General features: G+C 40.8%; 1 long non-coding RNA gene across 3 annotated transcripts in view; it reads right to left on the reverse strand.

The window, feature by feature from the left end:
- The window catches only part of LOC110351129 (uncharacterized), a 46034-nt gene that overhangs the window by 12973 nt on the left and 13188 nt on the right, over positions 1-19873 (reverse strand). Inside the window, exon 4 of one of the 3 annotated variants that reach the window (XR_015438862.1) lies at positions 16722-17007. The exons of the other annotated variants lie outside the window; for them this stretch is intronic. This is a non-coding gene — a long non-coding RNA (uncharacterized LOC110351129). The remainder of the gene's footprint in view (positions 1-16721; positions 17008-19873) is intronic. 3 annotated transcript variants of the gene reach the window in all.

Below are 19873 nucleotides of genomic sequence, written 5' to 3' on the forward strand. Positions count from 1 at the left end.
AGAAACGTCTGTTCATTTTTGAATTGGGTCTTTGAATTTGGGGGGTCTGATTTTTTTTAGTTCTTTATATATTCTAGATAGTAGACCTTAGTCTGAGGAATAGCTGGTAAAAATTTTTTCCCACATTGTAGGTTGTCTCTTAGCTCTGTTGGTTCTGTAGTGGAGAAGCTTTTTAATAAGATAAGATCCCAATTGTTGATTCTTTGTGCTAGTTCCCGTGCTTCTGAGGATTTGTTCATAAAGTTTTTTCCTATGCCAATGTCTTCAAGAGTTCTACCTAACTTATCTTCCAGCAATTTTAGTGTTTCTGTTTTAATATTTAGATCTTTAATCCACTTTGATTTTAGTTTTGTGTGTGGTGAAAGATAGGGGTCTAGTTTTAATCTTTGGCAAGTTGAAATCCAGTTTTTCCAACACCATTTATTAAAGTGGTTATCTTTCCTCCAGCGAGGATGGTTGGCTCCTTTGTCAATGATGAGGTAGCTGAGTATGTCTAGAGTTGTTTCTGTATCTTCTAGTCTATTCCACTGATCCTTGGGTCTGTTTTTTTGCCTATACCATGCTGTTTTTGTCACAGTGGCTTTGTAATATAATTTCAAGTCGGGGATTGTGATATCCCCTGCCATGTCTCTATTGCTTAGAATTGCTTTTATTATTCTACGTCTCTTCTGGTTTAAATGAATTGTTGGATTGTTTTCTCTAGATCTGTGAAATGTACTGTTGGGATTTCAATCGGGATTGCATTGAATCTGCATACCAGCTTTGTAAGTATGGCCATTTTCACTATATTGGTTCTTCCTACCCAGGAACAAGGGATGTCTTTCCATTTTCTTATATCCTCTTCGATCTCTTTTTTCAGAGTGTTGTAGTTCTCAATGTAGACGTCTTTTGCTTCCTTCATTAGATTCATTCCTAGATATTTCATGTTTTTGGATGCTACTGTGAAAGGGATTATTTCCCTAACTTCTCTCTCAGTGAGTCTGTTATTTGTGTATGAAAAGGCTATTGATTTTTGAATGTTTACCTTCTATCCAGCTACTCTACTGTATCTGTCAATTAAGTAAGTCTAGAAGTCTTTTGGCAGAGTTTCTTGGGTCTTCAATGTAGAGTATCATATCGTCAGCAAATAATGACAGTTTTACTTCTTCCTTTCGTATCTTTATTGCTTTTATTTCTTTCTCTTGTCTAATTGCTGTGGCTAATGTTTCCAATACTATATTGAACAGGAGTGGTGATAGTGGACATCCTTGTCTTGTTCCTGATTTTAGCATGAAGGTTTTCAGTTTTTGATGGTTTAGTATGATGTTGGCTGTTGGTTTTTCATAGATAGCCTTTATCAAGTTGAGATAAAGACCCTCTATTCCATTTTCTGCAGGGTTTTTATCATGAATGGGTGTTGAATTTTATCAAATGCTTTTTCTGAATCTATTGAGATGATATATGTTTTTTGTCCTTGGCTCTATTGATATAGTGTATTACATTTATTGATTTACATATGTTGAACCATTTTGCATCCCTGGGATAAATCCAACTTGGTCGGGGCATATGATCTTCTTGATGACCCTCTGTATTCTGTTTGCCAGTATCTTATTGAGGATTTTTGCATCTATGTTCATTAGGGAGATCGGCCTATAGTTCTCTTTTTTGGTTGGGTCTTTCCTTGGTTTTGGAATCAAAGTAACACTCCTAGCACATAAATTAATGTCAATATTTTAGCACATTTAGATCTGCCCCAGATCTAAATATTACAGTGGACAGAAACCTTTGTCCCATCCTGAAATAACCACTATCCTAATGTAAATTAATAAGTTCTTTTGCTCTGAAAGTATCCTTAGGCAATTCTGCATTTGAGGGGATTTGTTTGTATTGCTTCACATAGCTCTAGTACATTTATTTAATCTGTTACACAAAAATCACATAATAGACTTATCCACTCCCCATTTGCTAGAACTTTAAATTATTTCTTAGTTTTAGTTAATACAGACAGTGATTCAATGAACATCCTTGTGCATACGTTCTTGTGTCTCTAGATCTGAGGTGGCTGAAATGTAGGATCTGCACATCGTCAATCTTGATGGACTTTTGCCATATTGTTCTCAAAAATCAGATTTTCTTATTGAGGCACATTTATGCTCATTGTTTCAATGCTGTTTGTTTAGATTGTAAACTCCTTGATTGTAGTGCCCACCCAGTTTCTAACATGAACTGAATAGAACAATTTGGATTGGGAAATTGTGAGAAAGTGTGAAAAGAACATAATTCATACTGTGTTATGGGTTGTCCCTAAAAAAAGACAGGGAAGTCCTAACGCCAGTACCTGTGACTGTGACCTTAACTGGTAATAGGGTCTTTGCCAATGATTAAGGGTACTGTGTACTTATGAAAAGAGGAAATTTAGACATAGATCCATGCACTCTGGGAGACTGCAGAAGGTTATGAATCTCCACACCAAGGAATGCCAGAGATTTCTAACAGATCACCAGAAACTAGGAGAGAAGCCTGAAACATTCTCCCTCACAGCCTTCAGAAGAAACCAATCCTGGCAACACCATGATCTAGGACTTGCACCCTCTGAAACTGTGAGATACTAAGGTTTTGTTGTTTAAAATTATAGAACTTAGTTACAGCAGCTGTAGTAAACTAATACACTCTGGAATGGGTCATTTTGACCTCCAAATTAAAGATCAATGATCTGAAGTTGATGAATATTTCAAATCAGTTTCGTTTCAATATCTCTCTCCTTTGTCACCCTGGATGCTTCAGTTTTTGTGGTTTTGGTTTGGCTTTATCTTTTTTGTTGCTGTTGTTGTTGTTTTCGGTACCTGGGATGGAACTCAGGACCTTGTGCTTGTGAGGCAGGTGCAGTGCCACTGAGCTAAATCCCTGGCCCTTGGCTTTATCTTTCTAATTTTTTTTTAAGTTCTTTACCATTCTTTTGTTCTGTAGGCCTAGTTCCATCCACTGAACCTTGAATTCCCTTTACTCTTAAAACATCTGTAAAGTCCTTTTGTGATCAGATATTGTCAAGTATAACTGAGAGTATTCACCTTTTCCCTCCTTGATATATAAGCTTATTTTTCGAGTTTTAGTATTCAGCAACACAGGCTGCTTATACAGAGAAAACATTAAGCATAAGAGATATACTTGATTCCAAGGTGTTTCTAGAGTCAAGAGGAGAAATCCTTGGAGAAAACTTGACAGTAGAAAAATGGCAGTGAGGGGATATTGGTAAATGACATTGTTTTTCCTACTTCAAATGACATGTTGATCTAGTGGACAAGAAGTTTCTGGGACCATGATATAGGCTTCATACTTGACAGCCAAGTGGAAAAATCCATAAAAGAAAGACTAGAAGGAAATTCTGACAGGGTGGGAATATGAGTAAAGGAACGGAATTGGAAAGGCCTAATTTATTACCCATTTTGCATAGCAATCAGTCATGGGGTCTAGTACAGCTAAGTTCACAAAGCAACTGCATCTACATGTAGCAACATGGACAAATCTTAAAAATACTGTATGTTCTTATGTAAGCATACTTATATACTAAAACAATTGTTTATCAACATAATAATGACTTCTTTTTGATCCCCAGTACCAAAAAAAAAAAAAAAAACTTGTATAATAATGACTTCTGAGGACGGAATAGAAGAAAAATAAGACTGAATTTAGAAGCACTTGGAAAGTATTAAAAGCTTTGTGATAATGTATCTCATCTTTCTTAATAGAGTATGAGCTACTTCGTGCTCTATTTTGTACCTCATACTCTGTTAGGTAAGTTTACAGCCAGTATTAACAAAGCACCCAAATATTCTCAAGAAGAAGGTAATTTTTTCACCTCTTCCTCAGAGAGCAAACTGAGGCACAAAGAGAGTAGTAGGTTTCCCAGTCCCATTGCTAACAAAGTTCAAAGCCAGAGCCTGGGATCGACATTATTAGGCCTTCTGGTCAAAGTGAGGGGCACTAAGTTGCCATTACACAACAGACCGTAGCAGTTTCAGTTCTATTAGAAAGTCGTCTAAAAGAGAAGGCAGCTCCTCTAGAAGGACCAGATACCCACACGCACCAAAAAGGTTGCATCTGGCTTATAGGATAGCTAAGCTCTTCGTGGGGCTGAGGCCGGGGAGGAGGGGTAAATGGCAGCATTTAGCTTTTGTGACAGAACTGTGGGGGCCTTGGAACCCTTCCACCCACTTGAAAAACGGTCGCCCATCTGACATTAATAGAAAAAGACCATTAAAAAGCTTTATGCTATTCTGTTCTCCTGGTTCTGGTCCCTCTTTGCCTTTGTTGCTGCTGGCATGTTATAAATTATGGATGCGCCTAGGTGCTGCTGCTCCCCCGTTTCCTCTGTAGTGCCGCTCGCTCTGCGCCGGCCTGGCCTCCTTCCTCTGAGCCAAGGCCTGTGCGGCCCGACCTCCCGTCTCTGTAATTAGCGCTTGGTGCACGGCGCGGATGTCAGGACCGCTTCCCCTCACTGCCAGCCTCCTGCCAGCTGCTGTCACTCACGTGGAAGTCAGCCGGGCCGCCGCGAGGCCAGCAGCACCGGCCTCCGCAGCGGGGAGGGGAGCTCAAGGTGGATGGAAGTGGCGTCCTTCACTGCCAGGGGAGCGGGGTGACAGCCCCAGGCAGGCAGCTGCCTCTTCCCTCATCCGATCCCAAAGTCAGACCGCGGGGCGAGGCAGGACACCCTGGGGAGATGGAAAGTGGGTGGAAAATTCCTAATGTGCCAACACCTGGGAAGGTATTGGGGGAACCAGTGTTTGCTGAGGTGTGCCGCTGGCGAGACGTGTAGTCGGTGCTAACGGAGAGCATTTGGCATAATATACAATGGAGCCTTCTTATTAAAAAAAAAAAAAGTATTATTTACAAGTTGATTTTATATATTTCATTATAGAACATCAAACCCATTCATGAATATTATTGTTAAAGTAGATATGACCTTACATCCAGTTTTATTTTAAATAAATAAATAAAAGTTAAATTATGCACAAGTGATACGTAGATGTGGCAAAGATGACAAAGGGCATAGAAATGACAGATTTGGGAAGAACTAACTGCAAGAGGATCAAGTGTTTTTGGTTGGCACGGATCCCTGTAAGAATTTAATGAAAGCAGAGAAATTTGCTCTGTTTCCTTCTGAACACACAGGCAAAATTGGGGTGCAGGTGTAAGGGTTTTCCACATTGCTAGAAGCCCACGCCTCAACCGAGGAGGGACACACGGGCCCCACGTGAAGGTCCTCAGCCCGCACTGTGCTTCACAAGGGTGGGTACTGGCCCTCACCCATCACTGTAACCCAGGCACACAGGAGACCCTCAGAAGAATCTTCAGAGAGAACAATGAGCTATATTTCAAATCTTTTTCTTTCTTTTTCTTTTTTCTTTTTTTTTTTTTGGTACCGGGGATCAAAATCAGGACCTTGCACTTTCAAGGCAGGCGCCAGAACCACTGAGCTAAATCCTCGGCGTTTTCTTTTTTTCAGAAGATGAACCTGAGGTCCAGAGACATCAAAGGGTTTGTCCAAGTTCTCAAAGCTAAAGCCTATGTCTCCTGACGTTAACTCCACTAAACATTCCTGCCTGCTCCCTAACCATCCCCACCACTTCTGCCTCTTGCCTCCATCTCCTCCAGGGAATCCAATACTTAGGGATTCCACAGACAGAAGAAAATGTGGGTGAGAGGGAATAGCAGGAAAGGATGGAGGATGTCATTTACTCTAGGTCCTCCCTCCTGATCCCTCTACCCTGCCTTTATCACAAGGACCAGTGGAGGGGCCACTCTGGTCAGTACAGGAGAGGGAGAGAGAGGGTGACGACCACAAGGTGGCCCTCTCTACCCCTTGTCCATGACTGCATAGAACAAGAAGATGTACATATATAGTAGACTTAATTTCTTTGGAGTTTTCTACCTAAGCCCTTTCCTGGACAGTTTTAAGATGCACAAAGTTTACATAGGAGACCCATTAATGCTCTGTCTCTGGGGTTAATATTTAATTAGACAGTTTTTTAAAATGCATACTATTACTGGGGAGAATGCTGCAGTGCTTGTGTGTTCCCTTTGGGAAGCAATGTTCAGATACAGAATTATGAACCCCTTGTGGTTCCCATGGAAACCCTCACCTCTGGTGACTCCCGGCTGGGCAACAGTGGTACACCAAGGGACAGACACCCAAGGCTCAGGGAAGACTCCAGATGTAGAAGACTTGGAGAGCTCTTGGACCTCCTTCAAGGGTTCAAGGGCCATCCAACTGACTGTGGCCAGTGCCACAGATCTGTCTTCCAAGGCAGCCTATCCAAATTTTAGGCTACGCTGATGATGCCAGGGGCACTTTGTAAATTAAACTTAAATCACTAGCTTCTATGATATATATATATATCTTTTAGTAGATATATATCTCTTATAGTAGATATATATCTTTTAGTATATATATATATCTCTTAGTAGATATATATCTTTTAGTAGGTATATATATATATATATATATATATATATATATCCCAGAGACCAAGATAAATTACTTCCCTTTTTTCAATTCTTATGTGTGAGTCCCCATCATTCACTTATTTTCATGTTCTTATCCCTTCATTTAGTGCAATGTGACATGGACTAAAATTTCTGTTGGAAACATAAACTTAAACCCACGTGTATTTTGTTGCATCAATTTTCTTTCATTGTGCCATGTTTCCAAATGCTTTCCTTTTGCAATTGTTTGGAACTACATATAAATTTTTCATTTGCATCTCTCCTTATTTAAATTCCACCCTTAAATTTGGTTCATCATTTCAACCTCTGGAGATCTCTTTCAGAACTTAGTACTCATTGAATTTGTTTTCATCCCCAACTTCATGTTGTTCCTAAATGTGATAAGCCTGGCTTCCAGGGTTCTGAGTTGTTGGTAATCGCTGCGAAGGAGAAATGGGAACACGGTCCTTAAACTGAGGCACATTTGGATATTGCAGTGCGCTGCTCTTGCCTTTTGTCCAGGCAGATTTCGGCACGAAGAGTTCCGTACACAGGGTCAGCATCTCACCACAAGCGCCCCCTCTTGGTGTCTCTCTGCTGTTCGGCTTCCAGGCTTTCTCTGAAGCCAACGAGGGCCACTTAACCCAGACATAGCACCTCCTGGAAGTTAGGGAGAGTTAATGCTTCCAAGAGCAACGCTTAGTTGACGGAGCACAGAAGTCAACAGATGAATGCCAGCTTCCCATCTTTCCGAGGAAAAATTCAAGGGAAGCACAGTGCGCATGTTCCTCAGAGAGCCCCCAGGGAGGCTGAGCGTTGGCTGCGCTGGTGACGTCCCGCTCAACCATGTACCTGTCCTTGGCAGTCAGTCTTCACAGTGTCCCACTTTCTTCATTCTTTCAGTCAGGGTTCCTGAGGTTACCTCCCAAAGGAAATACTTGCACCAAGTTTGTAGCTCAGTCTTTACTTTCTGGAAAACTAAACTGAGGCAGATATACAGCGGCAAGTAGCAAAGAGATAGAAGTTGGATAACCTCTGATTTAATTTCAGATATCTTTTTTAAATAGCTGTTCCTTTTTAGAACATTGTATGCTTAAGCTCTTTATTAAGAAAATAAATATAAAAAATAGAGAAAACTTGGAAAATAGTGAATAAAAATAAAAATCTAATTATAATCCTACCACTTTAATGCCATAATACAGTTACTAGCCAGCATTTCTGTACTGGGGATTGAACCCAGGGCCTTTGCATTGGGCTACATCACGAGCCTCTCACCCCTTTTAATTTTCTATTTTGCAATGGTCTTGCTAAGTTGCTCAGGTGGGACTGGAAATTGCAATCTTCCTGTCTCAGCTTCCCAGAGTCCTGGGATTTCAGGTATGTGGCACCATACCTTGCGACTAGCCAGAATTTTTACATACTGTATTTCTTTTCAATATTTTTTAGGTATATTTCAGTATCAAGAAAATTACACTTTGTATACAACTTTATGACACATTTTTAGCTCAGTGTCTCCTTATTCTTGAAATGTTATAAAATAATCCTACAACCATTACTTTCTGTAGCATTGCCTAATAATTATCTCTTTATTTGTCAGTCTCCCCAGAGGTCTCTGCCCTCTTGAAGGCTGGGCCTATGCCTTGTTTATCTTTTTCTTCACAGGACTAGCTTGGTGCCCAGCACCTATTAAGGGCCTCATTATGATTAAATCAGTGAGCAAATGCACCATAACTTACTTTGGCATTTTTGTATAAATACCTGGACTTGTTTCCAAATTTTCAAGCTTGTCATTCATGCTGTGGGGAACATATGATATTTAGAACATTTTAGATTTTCCATCACCTCCTTCTTCGATATCTGTGTTGGCCTTATTCATGTAACAAACTTTGGCAATCAGTTCATGTGAAAGGTGGTGGGGCAAATACCTCAGGACATGTTATCCTTTCCATTGGCTCAGCAAGTTACATGCAGAATAGTTCAACTGGGATACACAGACCACACAAGTAACCTGAAACTTGCCATCCTTATTGGAAATTTCCTTTGAGGTTATTCCAGGCTGAGTAGTACTCCTGGGGCTCCTCAGGGGGACATACTTTCATTCCTTCCACTGATCACAGACTTGAGAATGTCTAATTTATTTGCCTGCTGACATCGCCTTGTTTCCAAATGGCTTCTAAACATTGTGTCACTAAGTGACAATTCAATAATAGAGCAAATGCATTTGTCATTTTTAATGTGACAGATACTTTACATATAATTTCCATAGTATAATTCTCTGAGGTGCTTACTATTACTTTCTTATAAAGAAGTGGGAACTAAGAGAGGTTAGATAATTTGCACAGGGTTACACAGAAGAATAGAGAATAAAATATAATTTCATTTTATAAAGTATTTTTTACTAAGAATTAAATGTTAACTTCCAGGACTAGTTCTCTGCCTAGGTGGAAAAGTTGTCTGCTTGAATGATATAACCCAAAAGATATTAAAGTATTATCCCAATCCTAAAACTTTACCTAGTGCCTTAAACTGCCTTGGGCCTGGAGATGTCATCATGAATTTACTTCTTGAATTATGGTATTGCCTGCAGGTGCTGCTTGTGAAACAGAAACAGAATTGGCCTAAGAGGGGCCACACATTAAGCCATTTGTACTTGTAGACACCTTAGTTAGGTTATCATATTCTTTCTGGTGTTTCTCAACTAGCTGGACATTTTCATTATTATTCCTGGACAGCTTTTTAAAATATTGCTGCCAGGACCTCACCTACCCATTTGAGATGCTGATTTGGTTGAGCTGAGCTAAGGCTGAAGCAGCCTTGAGAATCCTTAAACTAGTTGACCACCTTGTAAAAGCCCCAAAAAAGTAAAATGTAGAATTAGTAGACTTTACAACTCATAGTAACTAAATCTTAGAAAGAGCCTATATGCCCATGAACATATGAATGAAGAAAGTGTGGTATATATTCACAACAGAGTACTACTCAGTCATAAAGAAGGGTAAATTTGAATCATTTGTAGGAAAAATGGATGCACATTGAGACCATAATGTTAAGTGAAATAAATTAGACACACAAGCTTCAATATCACATGGTTTCTCCTATATGAGAAATCCAAAGTATAAATAATTTAAAGAGCAAAGTAAAAGACAGATTATAGGAAACAGGGAGATAGACTTCATGGAGATGAGAAGGGGCTCTGCGGATGAAGGGAGAGGAAGGGGGAGTAAAGAGGATCAAGAGATGATGTGCACATGAACCAGTTCCTCAAAATGAATGTATATATTATGTATCAAAACATATACTAAAAAAGAACAAAGAACTAGTAGGCTTTGTTGAGAATATCTTTTACGATCCTGAGTAATGTAAATGAAAATGAAAAATAATCAACAAACTGGGGGTGGGAAGACTTTAAAGATAACTGTTTCAATTTTATTTTTTATCAGCACATACTTGCAGTACATAATGATTACACTCCCCAGGGGGAGTTGGTGCATGTCCATAACATGTCTCCATTCCTTTTTCATCTGCTTCCCTTCCTCTCGCTCCTCCCTCCCTCCCTCCATCACTTGGTCCCTTCCCATTCCAAAAAGAGCTAGTTTCCTATTTTCTTTTATTGATCCCTTATTTTGCTCTTTATTTATATTTTAGGCTTCACGGTTGAAATAAACCATGCAATATTCAAGCTTGTGTATCTGATTTATTTCATTTTTTAAAAAAAAACTCTTTTGAGACAAGGTATTGTAGTTTACGCTGGCCTTGAACCCACGGTGATCCCCCTGCCTCAGCCTCCTCAGTACTGAAATTACACGTATGTACCACCATGCCTGGCTCCATTCTCTTAAAATTACGTTCTCTAGGTGCATCCATTTTCCCACAAATGATTCAAATTTATCCTTCTTTATGTCACAGTAGTACTCCATTATGTATAAATACCATTTTTCTTTACCCGTTCATCTGTTTATGGCCATATAGGCTGCTTCCAATATTTAATTGTGCTGCTATAAACATATATATGCATGTATCACTGAAATTTAATATCTTTCACTTTTAGGAAGATACCTAGAATGGGAATACCTGGGTCAAATGGAATTTCTAGTTTTAGTTTTTGAGGAATCTCCATACTGATTGACATAGTGGTTGTAAGAGTTTACATTCCCACCAATTATGTACAAGGGTTCCTTTTTTTCTGAAGCCTTGCCAGCATTTGTTATTATTTGATTTCCTGATGATAGTCATTCTTTCTGGAGTAAGATGGAACCTCAGTATTGTTTTAATTTGCATTTCTGTAATGGCCAGAGATGCTGAATATTTTTTCCTGTATCTATTGGTCATTTGTACTTCTTTCAATCTGATAAGGGCCAGTCATGACAGACCTATTCCCAACACCATACTAAATGGGGAAAAACCTGAAAGCTTTCCCTCTAAAATTAGGAACAAGATGAGGTTGTTCAATATCATTACTCCTGTTCAATATGGTATTCAAAACACTAGCCAGAGCAATCAAGCAAGATTAAAAACTTAAAAAGGATATGTATAGAAAAGGAAGAAGTCAAATTACTATTATTTACAGATGATATGATCCTCTACATAGAAGACCAAAAAAATTCCACCAACAGGCTCCTCGAATTAATAACTAAATTCAGCAGTGTAGCAGAATGCAGATCAACAAACACAAATCAATAGCATTCCTGTACACCAATAATGAACTCAGTGAGAAAAAAACTGGGAAAACAATACCATTCACAATAGCGTAATGAAAAATCACATGCTTAGAAATTAATCTAGCCAAGGAAGTAAAAGACCTTTACAAGGAAAACTGTAGTACTCTAGAAAAAGAGGTGAAGAAGACATCAGAAAAGTGGAAAGATGTCCCCTGTTCCTGGATAGACAAAACCAATAGAGTCAAAATGGCCAAACTTCTAAAACTGATATACAGATTTAATGCAATCCCCATTAAAATACTAAGCCCATTCCTCATAACTAGAGAAAACAATATTAAAATTCATATGGAACAAGAAGAGCCCCAGAATAGCAAAAGCAATCCTGGGCAACAAGAGAAAACCAGGAGGCATCCCCATCCTGGATTTTAAGTTATATTACAAAGCTGCAGTGAAGATAAGTTTTCTTTATGTGTTTACCTCAGACCATCTGTTTTGTTAGAGCTTTATCTCAGAATTCCCAGTCCTTTCTTCCATCTAATTACATGCAATTTCTTTATTGAACTCTCCTAGAAATCTTAGGCTCCATTCCTAGTAGAGTTCCAAGGCCTGGGCCAGAGATGGTGTGGGAACAGACCTGGCCAGAGATGAAACCTAGATCAAACCGAGCAATTCATTCTACCCAGGTGTTACTATGAAGCAGACAAGCAGAGGGTCAGAAACTGGCGTGAAAAACAGGACAGAAACATGAGAATCCAAAGCAGGACAGGAAAATGAGAATCCAGGATAGAGAGGTCTTACATGGAGAGGAGCAGGATTGGCCTAGAAAGTTTCCCAAGGTCCTGGCACATACAAATAGGGCTTCTATAGGCATCTGGAACATGACCTGAGGTACAAGAGAGCCTCTGAGGCCACTTGGCCAAGTAGGAAATTCTTCTGCACTACCAGGAAAGTCAGTCAGCCCAGCAGCTGAAGAAAGAATGATTCCCTCTGGATATTTTAGAAGCAGAAATGTTGACTTTCACTGTAGTAGTAGGGATAGAAATGATGAATTTATTGATTGCCTACTTTTTGCTGGGTAGTGTTCAAAGTATTTCATTATTTTATCTAGCAATTACAGTCATTACTTTCTGGGATGGACATGGTCAACTGGTATTCAGCATCAGTCTCCACCTTCTCTGACTACCTTGCTGTTGTCCAGAGGCCAGGAAGCTAAGTCCTTTCCAGGCTCCCCAACAGCAAAGGTGAAGATGTGAGATAGAATTCATGAAGTAGAACCACTCAGGCAAAATTTAAGAGGCAGAAATGAAGGGAAGGGCAATTGTCTGCTATGGTTGGTGTCTTCGTCTAGCAAAATCAAAAACAAAAACAAAACAAAAAAGAGTATAGAGATGCCAATGCCTCATCTGCAGCACCCAAAGGCAGTGGTAGTGGCAGTGGCTGCTGATTTCAGTGGTTCAGTGTCCTGATGATTGCAGAGGCAACGGAGGCTTCCTGAGGTCAGAATGATGGCCATGATGCTATATTCTAGACCTCAGTTCCCCCAGAGACACTGATTCCTCACCACCCAGCGCTACTGTGCTGTACTCTAGAGTGTCTCCGGAGTCATTCCTACATGCCCAACCTAGAGCCTAGGCCATCAGCCCTCCCACTTATTGTGCATGTATTTAATTCCCAGCATTAAATCTCTTTGTGCTTCAAAATTCCAAGGGTGATTTTTGTTTCCCACACTAAACCTTTTTTTTTTTTTAACAGATGAAGAAATGGAGTCTAACAGTGTATAAGTAAAGGGCACTCAACTAGTAAGAGATAGACGCAGAATTCTCTGCTTCATTAGACAAAAGGCGCCCCAGAAATCAGAAGAACTAGAGTGAAGAATTCACAGACTATATTTCTAATAGGTTTGACAAAGCAAAGTATTATAAAGTCAAGTTCACATACATTCTCTTCCCACTTTTAAACCTTTGAGTTGCACTTGTGATTGTGGTAAGTGCTTAACTTAATTGGTTTGCATCCATGCCGAGACCTCTGGGATGCCACTTACATAACTCATCCACAGGAGTCGGTCTTGCCAATAAGCACTCACAGATGGCTCTCACTCAATACCCACATTAAACACAGAGCTCTGTTCTCTGAAATGAGCTACTTAGCTACCCTAAGTCTTGGAGTCAGAGGAGCTGAGGGCAAAGAAATTATAGTAGCCAGTGCATACTGAGGACTTAGCATGTTTCTGGCACTGTTCTGCTATTTTACATTATTTTCTGGTGTAATCCTCATAGCAGCACTGGGAGATCAGCATGATTATTGTCCACATCATAAAGATCAGGAAACTGAAGCACACAGATATTACCTGCCCATGTGTCTATAGCCAGTGACTGTTAGGGTCCCAGTACTAACTCAGAAGTCTCCTATTAATAATGTGACACTAGCTTCCGGTCACACTCAGAATGTTTTGTTTTAATTTCATGTACCATAGTTAAATGCATCAAGTCCTCTCCAGTGAAATCAGACAGAAATAAGCAAACAAAAAGTGGTGAATTTTGGCTTCCTTCAGGATCAGTCCTCTGCTTTGCCTCATGGTGCTGCAGCTCCGTCTGGGTGCCCTCTCTTCTCAGGAATGTAGGGCTGGTGCTTCTGATGCTCTGGGTAAACCAGACCAGGACACCCTCAATCTCACTGCAGCCATTTGTGATGGCTGTGACTTTTTTTCCATTGTCCTTCATTTTCTATACGCAAGAATCACCTTGAACACAACTATTCCCTCTCCATGAACGTACAGTGGGCACAGAAGGGATAGATAGCACAGACATGTGGGCACAGAGAAAAAAATAAAAGATATTACTCAAAAATGGTTAACGCCTGCAATCTCATAAAAATTTAAAATCAGAATAAACACATGGCTCTCTAATTAGACAGGCCTCATCCTCCTAACCAGCATTTCTACCAACTCTCATTTCTCATAGAAATAGATCTTCATGAAGGCGAGTGTCTTTTTAAAATTCTGCACTACAGAAAGCCAGACTAAGATGGTTCTGTCGAAATTACAAAACACTATACTTTCAAATAGCTGCTGAATTATTTAGTGACTTTACACTGCCCAAACGCTGGGCTCTTTGGGTAGACAATGTCTTGGTTTCCCTCCTATCTCTTTTGTTATGACATTCAGTAAATGGAGAGATATTGCTCTTCTTAATAATTTATAAAATAATAATCCACATTAAGGATCAAGCTCCTCTGATAGGTTTGGGGTTTCAAATCAGGTAGTCAAGAGAATGGAAGGCTTGACGCTTTCTTCTAGTTCAGTTAAGTGACTGATCCTGGCACACACAAACTTCACTTTCAGTATTTGCTTCTTTCTCATCTCACCCTTCTCTCCCCCCTCGAACTTTACCTTCTGTGGTTTCCTGAACTGTAAACTCTGCTATCACTTCTTATTGGCATCTGACCATCTGATCAGCCCTATAGTGAAATATATCATGAGAAGCAGAGATGGATGTGTATTTTTTCATGTACTTGACATTTTAGAGTTTCATATTTACTTTGGCAAAGTCATATTTCCATGCCTATTTCTAGAAAAAGGGAAGGGGGGGAGGGAAGAAAATAGGCTATGGGCATGTAGCTCAATGGTAAAGAATTTGTTTAACATGTACATGATCCTGGGCTCAACCCTACCACTGGGGAAATAAAAAAGAACCAAAAACATATTTAAGAGAACAGGCTTGGTACATATGCCTTTCTCTCTGGAGTATACATCATTCCCTTATCTTTGTGTACAATTTATAGCTAGCTTCATGTGAATTCTGTGACAACTACAGAAATTAGTTATATGAATAATTATCTTCTTATGCACAGAAGAGTTCTAAAAAGAGTCCTAAAAGCTCTGAGAGTATCTTAAGATACCTGCTTCTTTCATCATTGCCCCACAACAGTTTAGTATAGTACCTTGCACATCCATCCAGTAGATATGAATTCAGTGTTCACAATTCTCTCTGAGAATACAGACATGAGTAACACCTAGAGTGTAAGCCGGTAAACAATACCACAGGTGCATTGAGTGCTATAACAATAGCATGTACCCAGGGCTGTGGGAGAACCAAGGGAGGAGCTACAGACTGACTCAGCCCAGGGAGGACAAGAAGGACATAGGGGTGGTGGCATTTGAGCTTGAGACTGAACAGAATTTTGCTAGACAGATGGAGCAGATGGGGAGCTTTAGAAACAAAAAGGAGAAAACCCTTTTTATACTGACAGAGAATACAGTCTAAGACACACAACCACAATAAGAAAAGTGAGGCCAGTATGCATAGTTTGCTACCATCTGGAAAAAAACCAAAACACACGTATATAAATATACATTTATACATATACATACACATGTATATAAGAAGGCATATGTGCTTGTAATTAATGAAATTTCTCTGGACAGATACCCAGGATGGGTACATAAAAGGATTGTCACTGTCCACCATTCTGCACCTCTTCATTCTGAACTATGTAAATGTAACACCCTGTCAAATAAACTGAATACAATGAAAGCTTTAAAAAAAAGAGAGAGATGATATAATCACACATGCTTTTCAGGAAAGTAGAAACCGGGGAGCAAGAATGCAGAAAGAAGGCATGGTGGGCCATGCCTGTAATCCCAGTACTCTGAGAGGCTGAGGCAGGAAGATCACAAATTTGGCTTGGCCTGGGCAACACAGTGACTTAGCAAGACCTTGTTTCAAAAACTGGGTATGTGGGCAGAGGCCTAGGGATGCAGCTCAGTGTGAAGGCCCTGGGTTTAATCCCAGTACTGTTGGAAGGAAGGAAGGCAGGCAGGCAGGCAGGCAGGCAGGCAGGCAGGCAGGCAGGCAGGCAGGCAGGAAGGAAGGAAGGAAGGAAGGAAGGAAGGAAGGAGAGAAGGAGGAGGGAGGGAGGGGAGAAGGAGAGGGAGGGAGGGAGAAGGAAGGGGCAGGGAGACTACTTGGGAGGCTACTGCAGGCATCCCATCATGAGGGGGGTCCCTGAACTCAGTGGAAGTGAGCAGGGAAGGAGGGCACAGATTTCGGACATCATTTGTGGGTGATTTGTACCTACCTTATTTTGTGCATTTACTATAGGCTAGGCATTTTATATGCATGGAGTCAAGCATATGAGATTGTACTTGTCCCGTCTTACAGATGAAGAAACTAAAGCTCAGAGAAGTTAAGTGACTTACCAAAAGTCACACAGGTAGAATAAGTGGTAGAACCAGGACTTAAACTTTTACCCCTATGCTACACCAGGGGCTGTTGTAGCACAGAATGAATAACTAGATCTGGGTGCAACTTGCTATGATTTGATAATGAGAGAAAACAGCACATGGAAGTCTTTCAGTAGCTCGGAAAGAAGATCTCTGGAGATCCTGAGGTCATAAATGGTTCAGGGAAACCAGCAGGGCTGGAAACCAGGGCACCCCTGAGATGCAGATGGTTCCAATGACCTGGGCCTGATTCAAACACTGGCAAAATCCCGACCTCCCTAAGACCCACTGAAGCCAGAAGCTCCCGAACACCCAGCTCTCCCAGCCTCCTCCTGGGGACTCAGCTCCCTGCTCCCAGTGCCTGCCAGGGCAAAATGTACCTTTCTCTCCGGCAGGAAGTGCTAGAAGGGCTTCCCTGGAGTGCTGTTTGGCTGGAACAGGCTCCATATTTTCCTCTCCCATCTCCCTGCAGTATCAAGTGTGTGACTATTGATTTCCTCCTGCATTTGTTTTTGTTATCCATTATTTATAGAACCATTTTTCCATCCTTCGTGCATGAAGGCAAATTTTGTGTAAAAATCAATGCGTGAGCGCCGCCGATGGCTTGTTGCGTTTCCTTGGCTTTCATCTCTAAGACAGAGTTCTCGGGAAATGAAGAGCAGGATGCTGAGGAACAGGACAGAGTGGGAAGGCAAGGTGAGAGACAGTGTCAGGTTTAAACACCTGCCTTAAGAGACCTAACTTGGTAGGGTGGGTGGGGGCTGCAACATTCATATTCTGTTCAGCTGGCCTGGACTTCTAAGGAGGAATTTCAGTCTTTCTGCCCCGATCTGACCCCCACCTCCCTCATTTGCTCAGCTGCAAGGATAGAAGGGGTGGGGTCCCAGCTGCAGACTCTCTTCCATTTCTGTATTTCAGTGTAGAAACCTACAGGACTGTCCAGGATTGAGGGCGGGTGGAATGCTCTCTAGGGGATTACCCTGTACTCTAGAGAAGCCACCCTGAAGGAACGCATGGTGTTGGGGGCAGGAGGCCAGTGGCGGGATTAAAAGCAGGGCTGACACCTAACACCTGCTCCTAATGAGCTCCTGCTGTATGTCAAACTTCATGGGGACTCTTATATGAGCTTACCATGACTGGGGAGATCAGCTGGTATAAAGAAAGGGCCTGTGTGTGTGTGTGTGTGTGTATGTGTGTGTGTACTGTGCATGCACATACATCTGTATGCACATGTAGGGGCAGGGTAGAGGTATAAAAATAGACATGTTTCTCTGTGTCCCCACTTAATGAGCCACATCCACTTGTGGAGGAAGATATACCCTGCACTGCTCAATGTAGTAGCCACTAGCCACATATTGCCTTTAAATTTAAATTAAGTTAAAATAAAAATTAGTTCCTCAGTTGCATAAGCCACCATTTCAAGTACTCAATGACCATATGTGGTTAGTGGACACCATATTGGACAGTGCTGATAAAGAACATTTCCATAGTCTCAGAAAGTTTTATGGGCCATATGGCCTTTCCAGAATCTTTTTTTTTTTTGGTGCCGAGGATCAAACTCGGGTCCTTGCACTTGCGCAGCAGGCGGCAAAACCACTGAGCTAAATCCCTGGCCCCCAGAATCTTTTAAAACTACTCAGTATTGTTGCCTCCCTCACCATCCCTCTCCCTATCAAATTTTTTATAACTCTTCCAGAAAATCATGAGACATTGAATTATCAGGACTAAAGCCAATACTCTTATCTCATCAAAGTCCACACTATATATATACAAAATCTCTCATACACTCACACACACAAATGCCACCAATATCCATCCTTCAGGCTGTAGAAGAAGGACCCAAATTTGCCCTCAGGTATAACAAAGCCAGTCTAGAACCTTCCAAACTGGGCAAGGATGACATGAGAGCATTGTCATTCTGGTCTGCAGTTTCTCAGTATCCAAAAGAAAAGTCTGAATTAGATTAAATATCACATATTGCTGATCTATAAACTAAATGTGATGTAGACATGGGTTTAGATATTTACTTAGTTTGGCCCTCATGATTGTTTAAAATTTTTATTTTATGGTAGGAGAGACAGAGAGATATATTTTAGAAATCTAGATGTCCAACCTCTCTGGAAAAAATCAATGTTCTTATGCTGCCACAGTGGCAATCACTGGCAATTCCGAGTACCTCTGACCCCATTAGGCAGGCCCAGCTTCCAATTTACCTCAATCTGCATGACCCCTTGCTGCCCTGTTTGTGGCTCATGTATGTGACCTTGGGCATTTGGGTTCAGTAGTCTGAATTTGCTACTCAACATTTCATCAGTTAATTTTCACCATGATTTCCAACAAGTGAGTGTTCTCTCCTCCAGTTAACTGCATGTTCCTTTGGACCTAAGTGATAACTGTACTATGTGGCAACGTGAATAGGAATGAACTCATTTTCAAGGACTGTTTGGGCCTCTAGAGAAATGGCACTTAGATCCAGAGGAGACCACAGATGCCTCTGAAAACTTGCTGAAAGCTGAAGACTTAGTAAGAGTAAGAATGTATATAAAGACATCATTTTGCAGATAGTTCCAGAGGGACGACACCTCCCCACCCCCCCACCCCGTGCATCTCCCTGGCTCTCCCAGGAGTCCTGAGAAACTGTTCAGAATCCCTACTTTGGAGACTTCCAACTAAAGTAGAGGGATGGACACATATATCAGCTCCACTCTCCCCCAAAACCTAACCTTAAAGTAACAACTAAAGAATATTTAATAGCATATGCCTTTATGGCCAAAGAATGATAAAGGTGACTTTTTTTAAAATTTGAGATGCATAGCAAATTCTCTGACAGATTTACAAAGTGATCGTACCACACATCTCTGGAGCTGTACTTAGGATGAGACTGTGAATGAGTAGACCCCAGGCCACCTCCTCCACCTAGTATAGTGGGCAACTGCCTTTCCTCAACCTACCAGGATACTAGGAATTTATCCACTGGAAATATTTTTTAAAAGCCATTTATTGTTGGGACATCAACCATAGTTAAGGATAGAAAATCATATTGAAAGCAACAGAATTAACTGTACATTTTAAATGTTGAAAAGTCCATTCCCCTTCTTCACTCAGCAGCTTGACCATGGACACATATCAAACTAGTACAAAAAAAAATTAAGACGGGGCCGGGGATTTAGCTCAGTGGTTCTGCCACCTTCCTTGCAAGCGCAAGGTCCCGACTTCAATCCCCAGTACCAAAAAAATAATAATAATAAGATTAAGGAATCACGAAGCAAACAGCCTAGCCAGACTATGATAAGTAGAAAAACAAAGTAAAACCATCCAGGTATGGTGGTGCATCCTTGTAATTCCAGCTACTTGGGAGGCTGAGGCAGGAGGCTCTCAAGTTAAAAACCAGCCTGGGAAACTTAGACCTTGACTCAAAACAAAAAATAAAAAGGCTGGAGTTATAGCTCAGAGGTAGAGCAGCCCTGGGTTTAATCACCAATTGTGGAGAGAGGGAACATGTGCACAGAGCTCCCAATAATAATGTTTACCC

This window comes from Heterocephalus glaber, unplaced genomic scaffold (genome assembly GCF_053883595.1).
Source record: "Heterocephalus glaber isolate CG9 unplaced genomic scaffold, H.glaber_assembly_v1.0 deba00001463, whole genome shotgun sequence".
Lineage (NCBI taxonomy): Eukaryota > Metazoa > Chordata > Mammalia > Rodentia > Bathyergidae > Heterocephalus > Heterocephalus glaber.